This window comes from Hordeum vulgare, chromosome 5H (genome assembly GCF_904849725.1).
Source record: "Hordeum vulgare subsp. vulgare chromosome 5H, MorexV3_pseudomolecules_assembly, whole genome shotgun sequence".
NCBI classification, from domain to species: Eukaryota; Viridiplantae; Streptophyta; class Magnoliopsida; order Poales; family Poaceae; genus Hordeum; species Hordeum vulgare.
The window spans coordinates 583,117,082-583,129,837 of record NC_058522.1 but is presented as its reverse complement, the minus strand read 5'-3'; the positions used below and the strand labels follow the sequence as shown (position 1 = coordinate 583,129,837).

At 54.5% G+C, this 12,756-nt stretch overlaps 1 long non-coding RNA gene across 1 annotated transcript; it reads left to right on the top strand.

Annotated features, from left to right (window-relative positions):
- Positions 1–5,784: 5,784 nt before the first annotated feature.
- LOC123399628 lies at positions 5,785–6,564 on the top strand. The gene is made up of 2 exons (XR_006610412.1): positions 5,785–5,879; positions 6,204–6,564. It is a non-coding gene; the product is annotated as an uncharacterized LOC123399628 (long non-coding RNA).
- The last annotated feature ends 6,192 nt before the right edge of the window (positions 6,565–12,756 follow it).

Below are 12,756 nucleotides of genomic sequence, written 5' to 3'. Positions count from 1 at the left end.
TTAGTGATTTATTCGTTTGGTATTACACGTCTTCATTGTTTTCTTTGAAAGGAGTGTAACAGGCCATCTGGACGGTCTACCGACCCCTGGAGTAGATAGTGACGATGAGCGGTTCTCTGTCACTGTATATGATATACACAATATCTGAACAAAATGGAAAGCGAACAAAAAGACAAATGCGGCACTAAAAATAGATAGGCGGCAATCACAATATGAAGAAAAGAAAGCCGTGGACAAACAAGAATGCCTACTTGAGTTGATTGTATCTCTGTACAATGAGTAACTGACAGAGATATGATTAAACCCACTCATATGCCACTGTAGTTGAATTGGTTGAATAGAACTAGCTTGAATCAAACCAGTCGGACAACACAGAGACGCGATGGGCCTAAATAGTCGTAAGGAACTACCATTGATTTGGTGATTGCTAGCTTCATCATCTGTATAATGACTATGTTTCTAGCCATTTCCCCGACTCAAATTACCAATGCATCCCATTCCTCATTGGATTATTGTGCTATGTGACCATCTCGTCATTGGTGATCTCCTCCGACACTTTGTCATCCTCCTTTAGCCCACCTACCAAATAAGAGTGACGACCCTGCTAGATGGTAATATGCTAGTTATTTATAGGAGGTCAGTTATATATACCATGGCATCATGCTATGCGATTGATTCACCAAACATCATGTGCGAGTGAATCAATCATCACGTGCCAATGGTAGTGATCATTTAATTTTACCTGATGTAGTTGTCAAAATTGGTAGAATTCATATACCATACTTAAATATGGACAACCTAAGGGTAATGTTGCTAGGATACTACGGCAATGGATCGTCCCACTAGCTATCCACACACACACAATTCCAACCATCCCACCATCCCTCTCCCATTCATATGTGTGCCAAACATTAACCTCCCACCCCCCGGTGCCGGGTTGGTGGCTCCATGGCAGCATGCATACATCGGCACTCGTCCTCCCCTCGTTGTACCACCCCGTTTGCTCTATGGTAAACGTTTGCATGAGACAGAGTTGGCCCGTCGTTGAATTATCATATGTTGGCCGCTCTAGTCACAACATGCTCAGCTCCATGGCCTAGCGAGCGGATGCCAGAGCTGTAAGAAGGCAAGAAATTTGAAGAATGAGTCAGAAGCATGTCGCTGGAACACCCGCTCTCAACCACCATCTTATTGCGAGTCGTCCAAAGAGTCCAGGAGAGAGCGGCGAAGATCAGCCAGAACAGCCGACGCTTACGGCCAGCCTGGGTGGCCCGTACCTGCAGGAAGTCTGCCAGGTCATGGGCCTCCCACTCAGGACCTAGAGCCTCCCGTATAAAGCCCCAAAGGGCCTGAGCCGCTACGCAAGAGAAAAGAATGTGGGTGCCATTCTTCGGGACGTGGCACAGGGGGCAAGTGCCGTTACCCGGACCGTGGCGTTTCAACACCTCAGTCCCTGAAGGCAGGTGGTCCCGGAGGAGCTGCCAGACGAAGATCTTAATCTTCAAGGGCAGCGGGGCCTTCGAAAGTGAGAATAGCCACGGGAGGACCGGCGTCCGACACAGAGCCAAATAGGCCGAGCCAACGGAGAAATTTCCCGAAGGGGACAGACTCCAAACCGCATAATCTCTATCCGACGAGACTGGGAGAGGCACCACTTCCTGCAGGGTTTCCCACTCTTGGACCTCGGCCGGGCCTAGGGGGCGGCGGAACGGCACATGCCATCTGTCCTCCCGAGCGGATGCGGCGACAAGGGTGGCAGGGTCACCACATATAGCAAAGAGCCTAGGGAAACGCAGGCGAAGAGGATCACCATCCAGCCATGGGTCTAACCAAAACTGTGTCCCAGCTCCATTGCCCACCGAGATCCGAAGGCCAAGCCTAATATCATGCTTGATGTTTTGAATAGATTTCCAGAACTGTGACCCAGTCGAAAGAGAGCAGGCCAGAAGGGGTCTGCCTTGGAGGTATTTAGCCTCAAGCAACTGCAACCACAGGCCCCCATCTCCCTGTAAAATCCGCCACACCCATCTGAGCATCAGGGCAACATTCATCCGGCGGGACGCAGGAATACCCAATCCCCCTCGATCCTTCGGTAAGCAGATATCAACCCATTTCAGCATGTGATATTTGGGCCTACCATCCCTTGCCTGCCAAAACAACCTAGCCAGCTCCTTATCGAAGGAGCTATGCACGCTCTCGGGCAGGATATACATCCCCATCATATACATGGGGAGGCTCGCAAGGTTAGCAGAGATGAGGACGGTCTTGCTTCCCTTAGATGTGAATCTGCCGCACCAGGGTTCCGCACGGGACACTACTCGTCCCACCAGCGGATCGAACCCGCTAACCAAGATCTGAGACTCCGCCAATGGCATCCCCAAGTAAGAGATGGGGAGGGCAGTCAGCTTGCAGTTGAGATTGTCGGCAATCCTGCGTTGTTCCTTGGCGGAGTAGCCGAGGACCAGAACCTCACTCTTGTCAAAGTTAATCTTAAGACCCGACATTTCCTCGAAGCAGAGCAGCAGAAACTTAAGATTAGCAATGTCCAAGTCCGAACCTACTATCATGACCATGGTGTCATCCGCATACTGGAGATGGGAGACCCCCCTCCCGGAATGAGGTGACCAACCACCCCCTGGATATGGCCAGCCAGCTTGGCCTTATCCAAGATTCCAGCGAGGGCGTCAACGGCGAGGTTGAAAAGCAAGGGGGATATAGGGTCCCCTTGTTTTACTCCCCTAGACACCTGGAAGAAGGGGCCTACGTCACCGTCGATGTTGATCGCCGTGTTTCCAGATCTGACAAGCTGCATGATCCAGGAGCACCACCTGTCGCCAAAACCACGTCGTTCCATAACCAACCTCAAAAAGGACCAATCAAGGCGCTCATATGCCTTCTGGAAGTCCAGTTTGAGAAAGACCCCCTTGAGCCCCTTGGACGCCACCTTGTGAACAATCTCGTGAAGAGCAAGGATCCCATCATGAATCCGCCTACCCTTCAGGAATGCAGACTGGAGGGGGTGAGCAATCCGTTCCGCCATAGGGGACAGGCGAGTAGCGCAGACTTTAGCAAAGATGCGTGCCACCACGTTAATCACCGTGATGGGACAGAATTGCCTGATGTCTGAAGCCCCAACTACTTTGGGGATGAGAGTAATAACGCCGAAGTTAAGCCTGCCTATGTCCAGGGTGCCAATATAGAACTCCTGGAACATTGGCATAATAGCCGGGCGCACGGTCTCCCAGAATCTCTGAAAGAAGATAACCGGGAGGCCATCGGGCCCCGGGGCCGAGCACGCCTTCATAGAGGCGATTGCCTGTCCCACTTCCTCCGGGGAGAATGGGATAGTAAGCTCTGCATTCTCCGCGTCGGACACCTGCTCAGGTAGCGGCCAGAAGTCCTCGCGCAGGGAGATGCCTCCGAGCGGCTCAGCTGAGAACAACTCCTTATAGAAGGATTATATATGTGATGAGATTTCCTCTGGACTTTCCAAGAGGGCGTCTCCATCCCAGAGGAACGGAATAGCGCATTTCCGCCTACGGCCATTAGCGATGGCCTGGAAGTAAGCAGTGTTCGCATCCCCCTTCAGGAGCCAGTTTTGGCCCCCATGCCGCTGCCAGAATAGCTCCTCGCTCTTGAAAATATCCATGAGTGAGGAATCAAGGGAATTCCTCCTGATCTAGTCGTCCGGGGACAAACCTGGCCCATCAACCAAGTCATCCAACTCCTGCAGCTGACCAAGCAGGGCCCCTTTACGGGCCCATAAATCAGCTCCCAAATTGGCCCCCAGCCCCTCATCGCCTAGCGGGTTAGCTTACCACAGTGGTGCCAAACATCCACCGCACAAAAGACACGCGGCATGGATGAGGCCGCCAGACGCCAGCGGTCGCGAACCCAATCGCAGAAACCAGGTTGCTCAATCCAGAAGTTCTCAAAACGAAAATGGTGGGATCGAGGAGGGGCGCCATCCCCCGTCGAGAAAACAAGGGGGGTATGGTCGGAGCCAATCCGCGTGAACGCCTTAAGCCCACAGAGGGGGAACATCACTTCCCATTGGGCAGACACAAAGACCCGATCCAAGACACTCCGGATGGGATCTGTTGAACCGGTATGGCCCAGCCCATACAAGTTATCTCTTAGGGCCGAGGCCCATGTAGTGGGACTGACCTAAAAGGGATGCTCCCAGCCATCCCGTTCCTAAGCCAGCTGCCACACAAAAACAGCTGCTGGAGGTACTCCCCTCTCCCTCCCGTACTCCTCTCTCCCTCCCGTTCCTACATGGTATCACAGGCCAGGTCCGGCAAGGCCTGACGGACGGCGGCGCCGGCCGGCGTGGCTGCGGGGTCCGGTGGGGATCGACGGCGGCCCTGTGTGCGCGCGCGAGGAGGAGAAGCGGCTGCGCGGGCGATGGCTGGTGCTGGTTCCTTCCTGCCCCGGCTCTCTTATCTCTCTCCGTTCTGCTGTGTTTCTGGAGGTGGAAGGGAGAAGGAGAGAGGAGGAAGCGAAAGAAGGGCAGCTGCAGGAGTCTGGGGTTGCGGCTGCTGCTGTTTGCCCGAGAAGGAGGTTGCAGCTGCTGGTGGCGATGTGCACTACAGGGGAGACCGGGAGCTGGGTGCTGCTGCTAGAGGAGAAGGTGCTGGTGGTGGTCTGTTCCTGGAGCTGCTGTTGTGCTGTTAGTGGAGCTATTGTTGTGCTGTTCCTGCTGCTGTGCATTTGAGTTGCTGTTTTTGCTGCTGTGTGTTGGTTCTGCTGTGGAGAAGAAGTGAGGCTGTGGTGCTGCTGGAACACCAAAGATGGCTGAACCAAATGCTCTCGCTGCTGCTTTTGAGAAGCTCGCTAATATCCTCGTGGAGTCCAACTCCAACTCTGGGGCCATCGTTCCTCGACAGGAAGTGGCTCAGAAGCTCGAAATGTCACCCCTGGACATGAAGCTAGAGGGGCCCACAAATTATTTGAGCTGGTCCAGAAGGGCATTGCTGGATGTGGAACAGAAGGAACTTGATGGGCACTTATTGGGTGCGGTTGATGAACCCGAAGACAAGACTACCGCGGAGGGAAAGCGGTGGAAGGTCATAAACTCTGTGCTTGTTGGCTGGTTGTTGAACTTAGTGGTGCCCTCCATTGGTCGCTCTGTGGAGGGACTATCCACGTCCGCCGAGATATGGAAGACTCTATCCACCCAATACTCAGGCAAGGGTAATTTCATGCTAATTGCTCAGATTGAGGGGAAGATCAGTCGGCTGTGCCAAGGCGATGACATGTCAGTGATGGCATATGTAGCAGAGCTGCAGGCTTTGTGGGCAGAGCAGGATAACTGTGATCCTCTGGAACTCTATGATGCGGCGTGCATCGAGTCAGGGCGCAAGTGGATTGCACGCAGGTGTGTGCTGAAACTGTTGGAAGGCCTCAGAGGTTGCTTTCATGGCAGGGGGCTTCCCTGTTGCACCAACCTCTCCTGCCAACTATTGAGGACACTATTGCAGCAATGTCTCAAGAGGAGGTGAGGCTATCTCTTGAGCATGCAAACGTGAAGTTTGTGCCGGCTTCGACATTTGCAGTCACTGAGCGCATGGAGTGGGGAGATCCCAACACATGTCATATTTGTGGGGAGGTAGGTCATTGGAAGAGGGAATGTCCAACTCGTGGTAGAGGCAAGGGATACAACAGAGGGGGCACTGGAAGAGGCATGTATGCTCGAGGCAGAGGTGGATACCCATGGAACTCAGGGGGTCAACTTTCTAGGGGAAGAGGTGGCTACTCAGGAAACTCAGGGGGCAAGGCGCATATGGTAGTTGAAGAGGACACTGGGACGTCACAGGGCAAGGGAGTTGATGAGGCTGCCTATGGAGACTTTGCTCACTTGGCCTCCACTGATGAAGGTAATTCGATGAAGGCATTTCTTACTCCTAATGAGAGTGCTTCAGAGTGGGTCTTAGACTCCGGAGCATCTAAGCATGTTGCAGGTAATTCCTGTGTGTTTGAGTCTTACCATAAGCATGCTCCTACTCACAAGGGCACTATACAAACTGCCGATGGTACCAATCAGCCTGTCGTAGGGGTTGGCACAGTCAAATGCACTTCAACCATCTCCTTATCGTCAGTTTTGCATGTGCCAGCTTTTCGTCAATTTGGTCTCTTTCAGTGCTCTCATTGATCAAATAGACTGTTGTGTGATCCTTGACAAGTTCGGTTGCTTGATTCAGGAGCGACAGACGAGCCAGACGGTTGGGACTGGCACCAGGCGTAGGGGGCTCTGGTACATGGACCAGGAGGTGCAACCGGACTTGGTGTGTGCTGTGACCATGGAGGACAAGGAGAAGTAGGCGATGATCCATCATTGTAGAATGGGTCATGTATCTTTTGATAAGATGAGTAGAATCTTTCCAGATGTTATGTGTGGAATAGGCAAGGGCAAGTTGACATGTGATGCTTGTGAATATGCAAAACACACACGAGCCTCATATGTGAGTAAGGGGCTTAGGAGCATATCTCCTTTTATGCTCATTCATTCGGGTGTATGGACTAGCCCAGTAGTGTCAATGAATGGAAAGAAGTATTTTGTTACCTTCATTGACTGCTATTCTCGTATGACTTGGATTTACTTGATGCGTCACAAGGATGAGGTGTTTAGCTGTTTTCAGAACTTCCATGCTCTTGTAAAGAACCAGTTTCAGGTGCAGGTCAACGTGCTCAGGACTGACAATGGTACAGAGTATGTGAACAATATTTTTGGGGATTTCATGGCTAACCAAGGAATTCTTCATCAAACTTCATGTTCGGACACCCCACCTCAGAATGGAGTGGCCGAAAGGAAGAATCGTCATATTCTTGAGGTTGCTCGGTCATTAATGTTTACCATGAATGTGCCTAAGTTCTTATGGGATGAAGCAGTTATGACAGCCACGTACCTGATCAACCGGACACCCTCCAGGATATTAGGTATGAAATCTCCGTCTGAGTTGCTCATTGGAGATAATAAGTTTGTTGTTTCCCCAAAGTTGTTTGGTAGTACTTGCTTTGTTCGTGATCACCGACCATCTGTTGGAAAGCTTGATCCTCGGGCAGTGAAGTGTGTCTTCCTGGGATACTCTTCTAGTCAGCAGGGGTATAAATGTTGGTCTCCCTCTGAAAAACGCAGGTTCGTGAGTATGGATGTTACCTTCAGGGAGTCCGAGCCATTCTATGGTACGCCGACTGATCTCAGTCTGCTATTTGCAGAGCTTGACCACCTACATCATGTGCACGATGGTCAAGAGGGGGAGAAGGATGTGTCTCATACTCAGGGTGATTCTGTGGGCAATAACACTGCTAATGATGTGCAAGTTCAGGTCCAACCAATAGTGGGAACAATTCCGGTTAGTACTCTCACTGATGATGATGTGCAGGTTCCTGTCGAGCCAACCGTCGATACACTTAAGATTGGTGCTCTTCGGATTCCTGTTCGGGATCGATGGCAGACGAACACCCTAGTGTACTCTCAACGGCAACCACACGTGCAAGGGGAGCAGCAAGGCAGTGAGGCAAGAGTGCAGGGGGAGCAACAAGGAAATGAGGCAAGAGTGCAGGGGGAGCAACAAGGAAATGAGGCAAGAGTGCAAGGGGAGCAGCAAGGCAATGAGGCAAGAGTGCAGGGGGAGCAGCAAGATAGTGAGACGAGCTCATATGACACAGTGGAGTTGCCCATTGCATTGCGAAAGGCTACACGTGAAGCAACAAGAAAGGGTGAAGTAGCAAGAAAGGCTCTACCGAAGGATGATGCTTGTGATGATCTTGATATTGGCAATTTTGTGTCTTATAAGGCTTTGTCACCCACATATAAGGCGTTTGTTGCCTCCCTTCAAACTGTGTTAATTCCAAAGGATTGGAAGGCTACAAAGCAAGATCCGAGGTGGCGTGAAGCGATGATAGAAGAGTTGGAAGCACTAAGGAAAAAAAAGACATGGGTGCTAACCACATTGCCGGCAGAAAAGAAAGCAGTGAGTTGTAAGTGGATCTATACAGTGAAGCAGAATCCTGAAGGGAAGGTGGAACAGTATAAGGCCAGATTGGTCGCCAGAGGATATAGTCAAACTTATGGAATTGACTATGATGAGACGTTTGCTCCCGTGGCAAAGATGAACACAGTAAGGATATTGGTCTCCTGTGCTGCAAACTTTGGGTGGAAGTTGCATCAATTAGATGTCAAGAATGCCTTCTTGCATGGTGAGTTGCAAGAAGAAGTGTACATGGAAATACCACCAGGTTTTGGTACTTCAGAGACTACGGGGAAGGTATGCAGGCTAAAGAAATCCTTGTATGGACTGAAGCAATCACCAAGGGCCTGGTTTGATAGGTTCAGAAGTGCTGTCCGTGGTATGGGGTATGGTCAGTGTAACCGGTGACCACACGATGTTCTACAAGCACCCTGATCGGAAGATCACCATTCTTGCTGTTTATGTGGATGACATTATCATCACTGGAGATGATGAGGAGGAAATAGAGAGATTGAAGGGTTGTTTGAGCAAGGAGTTTGAGGTAAAGGATTTGGGTAACCTAAAATACTTTCTTGGCATTGAAGTGGCTCAGACAGAGAAGGGAATATCTTTGTGCCAACGAAAATACACCTTGGATCTCTTGAGTGACGTGGGCATGATGGGATGTCGTACTGCCCCTACTCCGATTGAACAAAATCACCAAGTGACAGCCAATCAGGAGAGCTAGTGAATAAGGAAGAGTATCAGAAACTGGTTGGAAGGTTGTTGTACTTGTGTCATACCGGGCCTGACATTACGTATGCTACGGGGGTGGTGAGCAGATACATGCACGAACCAAGGAGTGGGCATCTTGATATTGTGCACAGAATCCTGAGATACTTGAAGGGGACTCCGGGTAAAGGGTTGTGGTTTGGGAAGAGTGGACATCTTGAGGTGGATGGCTATAGTGACTCTGACTGGGCCAGTTGTCAAGATGATAGAAGATCAATTTATGGTTACTGCGTGTTTGTGGGAGGAAATTTGGTATCATGGAGAAGCAAGAAACAACTGGTTGTGTCTAGATCAACAGCACACGCTGAGTATAGAGCATTATCTCAAGGGTTGTGTGAGATGCTCTGGGTGAAGTACCTACTGAGCGAGTTGAAACTTCTGAGGAAGGGGCCCTTGAAGGTGTGGTGTGACAATCAGTCAGCTATAGCCATCGCTAATAACCCAGTTCAACATGATAGGACAAAGCATGTGGAAATTGATTGGTTCTTCATTAAGGAGAAGCTTGATGCGGGGGTCATCAGCCTTACTCATGTCAGTTCTGGGCAGCAGTTTGCAGATTGTTTGACAAAGGGTCTGGGAACAAAGGATTGTAACTTGGCATGTCACAAGATGGGAATGATAGATATCTACCACCCATCTTGAGGGGGAGTGTTGAACCGGTATGGCCCAGCCCATACAAGTTATCTCTTAGGGCCCAGGCCCATGTAGTGGGACTGACCTAAAAAGAATGCTCCCAGCCATCCCGTTCCTAAGCCAGCCGCCACACAAAAAACACAGCTGCTGGAGGTACTCCCCTCTCCCTCCCGTACTCCTCTCTCCCTCCTGTTCCTACAGGATCCACCTGTTTATTAGACCACGTGAACCTAGCCCCTACACGGGCTATTTCACGAAGTGCCAAGTCCGCAATGCAGTCATTGAAAAGACGCATACGAGGACGATCCACATTTAGCGAGCTTTTATCACAAGCCCACCTAATGAGGTTGAAGTCACCGGCCACCACCACGGGGGTGGTGCACCTCTCCACTTTGAGACTCAGCTCGGCAAGGAAATCAGCCGAGCGGGCATGGTCAGCCGGACCATAGACGATAATCACCTCCCAGCTCAGGTGGACTCGTCGGCCGGTGATAACCATGCTCACGAAAAACTCCCCGTGGTCCATGTCCTCCACCGCGAACACATCTTCCCTAACACCAAGCAAAATGCCCCAGAGTGGTCCGTCGCAGGGAGCCACTGCCAGGCAAAATGGTGGCGGGACAGCCGCTGGAGCTCAAGCATGCTAAAATCCTGGCGAATCGTTTCCTGTAAACCCACAATGTCAATATCTTCCTGACGCATATAATCGATGAGCTGCTGCCGCCGGCCAGTGAGGCCGAAGCCCCTAATGTTCTAGCACAGGAGCTTCATTTAATAACCTCATCTAGATTCCTAGGCCCCGCAAGTGGGGCCGAACTAGCCCTTCTGGCAATCGCGGGAAGGGGTGCATCCTTAAGCGGGCGGCCTCGGCGTCCCCGGGCAGAGGGGACCGCGGAGGTCACCTGATCTGGGGAGGCAGAGCTGGGAACCGAGCCTCGCACCCCTGGACGGGACTCCGAGGGGTGGAGACGGGTGGGAGGACGGCCCCTGGGCTCCCGCGAAGCGGGGTGCCCTACCCTGGGCGTCACGTCCCACCAACTGCCGAGGGTGCACCACCATCCCTGGTCTCTCTATGACCAGGTTCGGCGGGCACCGAGGGGGCGGGTTCGTCCCGCGCTGCGACTGCGCGGGTTTCCGCCAATGCCCCCTCGAACCTCTCCTTGGAACATAAGGCAGAGATCTGCTCTAGAGGGGAGCCTTTTCCCCTCTGAATACAACACCACTATCCAAGGCTACCTCAGCCAAATGGGGCACCATCTCGCTAGTGAGCACAGAAAACCGGGAACCAGAAAAATAGGTAGGGGGGAGGGGACGTACACGGGAACAGGTCACGGGCCGCGGCACGGCGGGCCGCCAGCTCGGGGATCGTTGGGATACGACCATCCTGGAGGACCCGGGACTGGCTGATCCACGCACTCTGCCACGTAGCCACTACGGGTGAAGGGCTCTCCCGTGGTCTGGCGCGGGGCGCTAGAAGGGAGACCTCGAGCCAGCCAGGGTCAGCGATCGGAGGGGGGCCCTGGTCCGGGGACCCCAAGGCAGGAGGCGGGGGGGGGGGGACCCCGAAGAGCGCGAGTAGCAGGCAGACCACCCCTGGCGAGCGTGGGGAAGAGGAAGGCCACACCTCCAGGACCACACTGACCTCCTCATCAGTGGTGTCCGCGGGCACGGCCGCGAGAGGGACAGGGCACCCAGTGTCAGACGCAGACAATGGCACTGACGCCGCCACTGGAGTGCCCCCCGCGTGTCCTGCCGGCCCGACAGCCGAGTTAGCGGGGAGCCGCCCAGCACCAGACGACTCGGGTGGAGCCCCTCCAGCATCCACATCCCCCTCAGAGGACGAGCCCTCCTCTGAGGAGCCTCCCTCGTCCCCGAGCCCCCCATCCTCAGGCGCCGGGTCATCCGGGTCCACACCCGAGGGGTCCATCGGAACCGGGGACTCGAGCTCAAAGGTGAGGCGTCTACCTTTAGAGCCGAAGTAGAAGACCAGTGACAAACCATCTATTTCCGCAGGAGCCGGGCAGAGAATCTCAATGCGAGCAGGGCCATCATCCTCAAAAGAAGCCAAGTCAGCGGTGATCAGCTTGCCCACCGGCTCGGAGATGGCTTCCAGAATGTGGGTGAGCTTGCCACCCGCGGAGCCGCACTGCCTCCCCTTGGGAGGCCATATACGAGAACCCACACCTTCTCCAAAGGCGGCACGGGGTCCGGTTCGGCTGCTGCCGCCTTGACGGAGATCATGAGCTTGTTGATAGGGCAGCGGATGACGTCGTGGGAACAGACCCGGAGGAGCTCGGCCGAAGGGAATGGAACCGAGAAGACGAGGGGGGCCGTCTCCGTCACCTCCCAGGCGAAAGATGAGTCGCGGAAGTCACCGATGTAGGCCGCAAGCTCATCCCGGATGAGGTCGGCCGAGATCACCAACCCAGCTGGGGTGACCTGCTCAGGAGCCAGAGTGACCGTCGCCAGGTGGGGCCGAACAACCTCCTCCTCAATCTCGGCATCCATGGAGTAGAAACTCCCCCGCTCAGTGCCGTAGCCCAGGTAGGCCAGGGTCGTGGGACATCACGGGGGGGGGGGGGGGGGGCTCACACTCCGAGCGGTAGTGACCAGCGCATCCGCAGTTGATGCACATCGTGTCCTCACGAGAGCGCTGGCGACTGACCCGAGCTGGGAGTTCCGGAGTCTCCTGCTCAGGGGCCCCCGGTGGAGCCGGACAGTCATCGCCCACCGGGGTCGCACCAGCCGCCCTCTTCTTCTTCTTCCCCAGAGGCGGGGCGACAGAGGGGGCGCCTGGCGGAAGCATCGGCGATGCCCGCCTCGAGGGCCCATCCTCCCGACGCCAGTCTGCACCCTCCGCCCGAGAGGGGCGCCAATCTGGGCAGCGGACCTCAGCACCGTGGCGAGGAGGAGGGCCGCCCCTCCGCTCCTCCCGACGGGGATCCGGGCGGTCCCGCCGCCAAGTCGGCGCCGAGGAACGAGGAGCGGGGGGACGGGCCGGCGGGTCACGGGGGACGTGCTCCTCACGCGACCGGGGTGCCACCAGCTCAGCACGCAGAGCAACCTCCCAGTCAAGGCCAGGAGGGCTCAGGCGCGCCGCTTCCCGGCGGCGGATGTCCCCATGCGATCCCGGTAGCGGCAGGCGAGGGTCCTGCTCTGGGTCCCGGGGCGGCGGGGGACGGCGAAGGGAGGTACCGGCATAGTACTCCGGCGACCTCCTTGCCCGGTCCGAGCCACCACGCCCGGACCGCGACGACCCACCACCGAGACCCTCGTCCAAGGCGTGGCCACGGGCAGACGGCTCGCCACGGGGCTGCTGGTCCGCCGGGGATGCCCGCTTAGGCCGGGGCTGGCCATCTCTGGCAAGGCGCGCCATAAG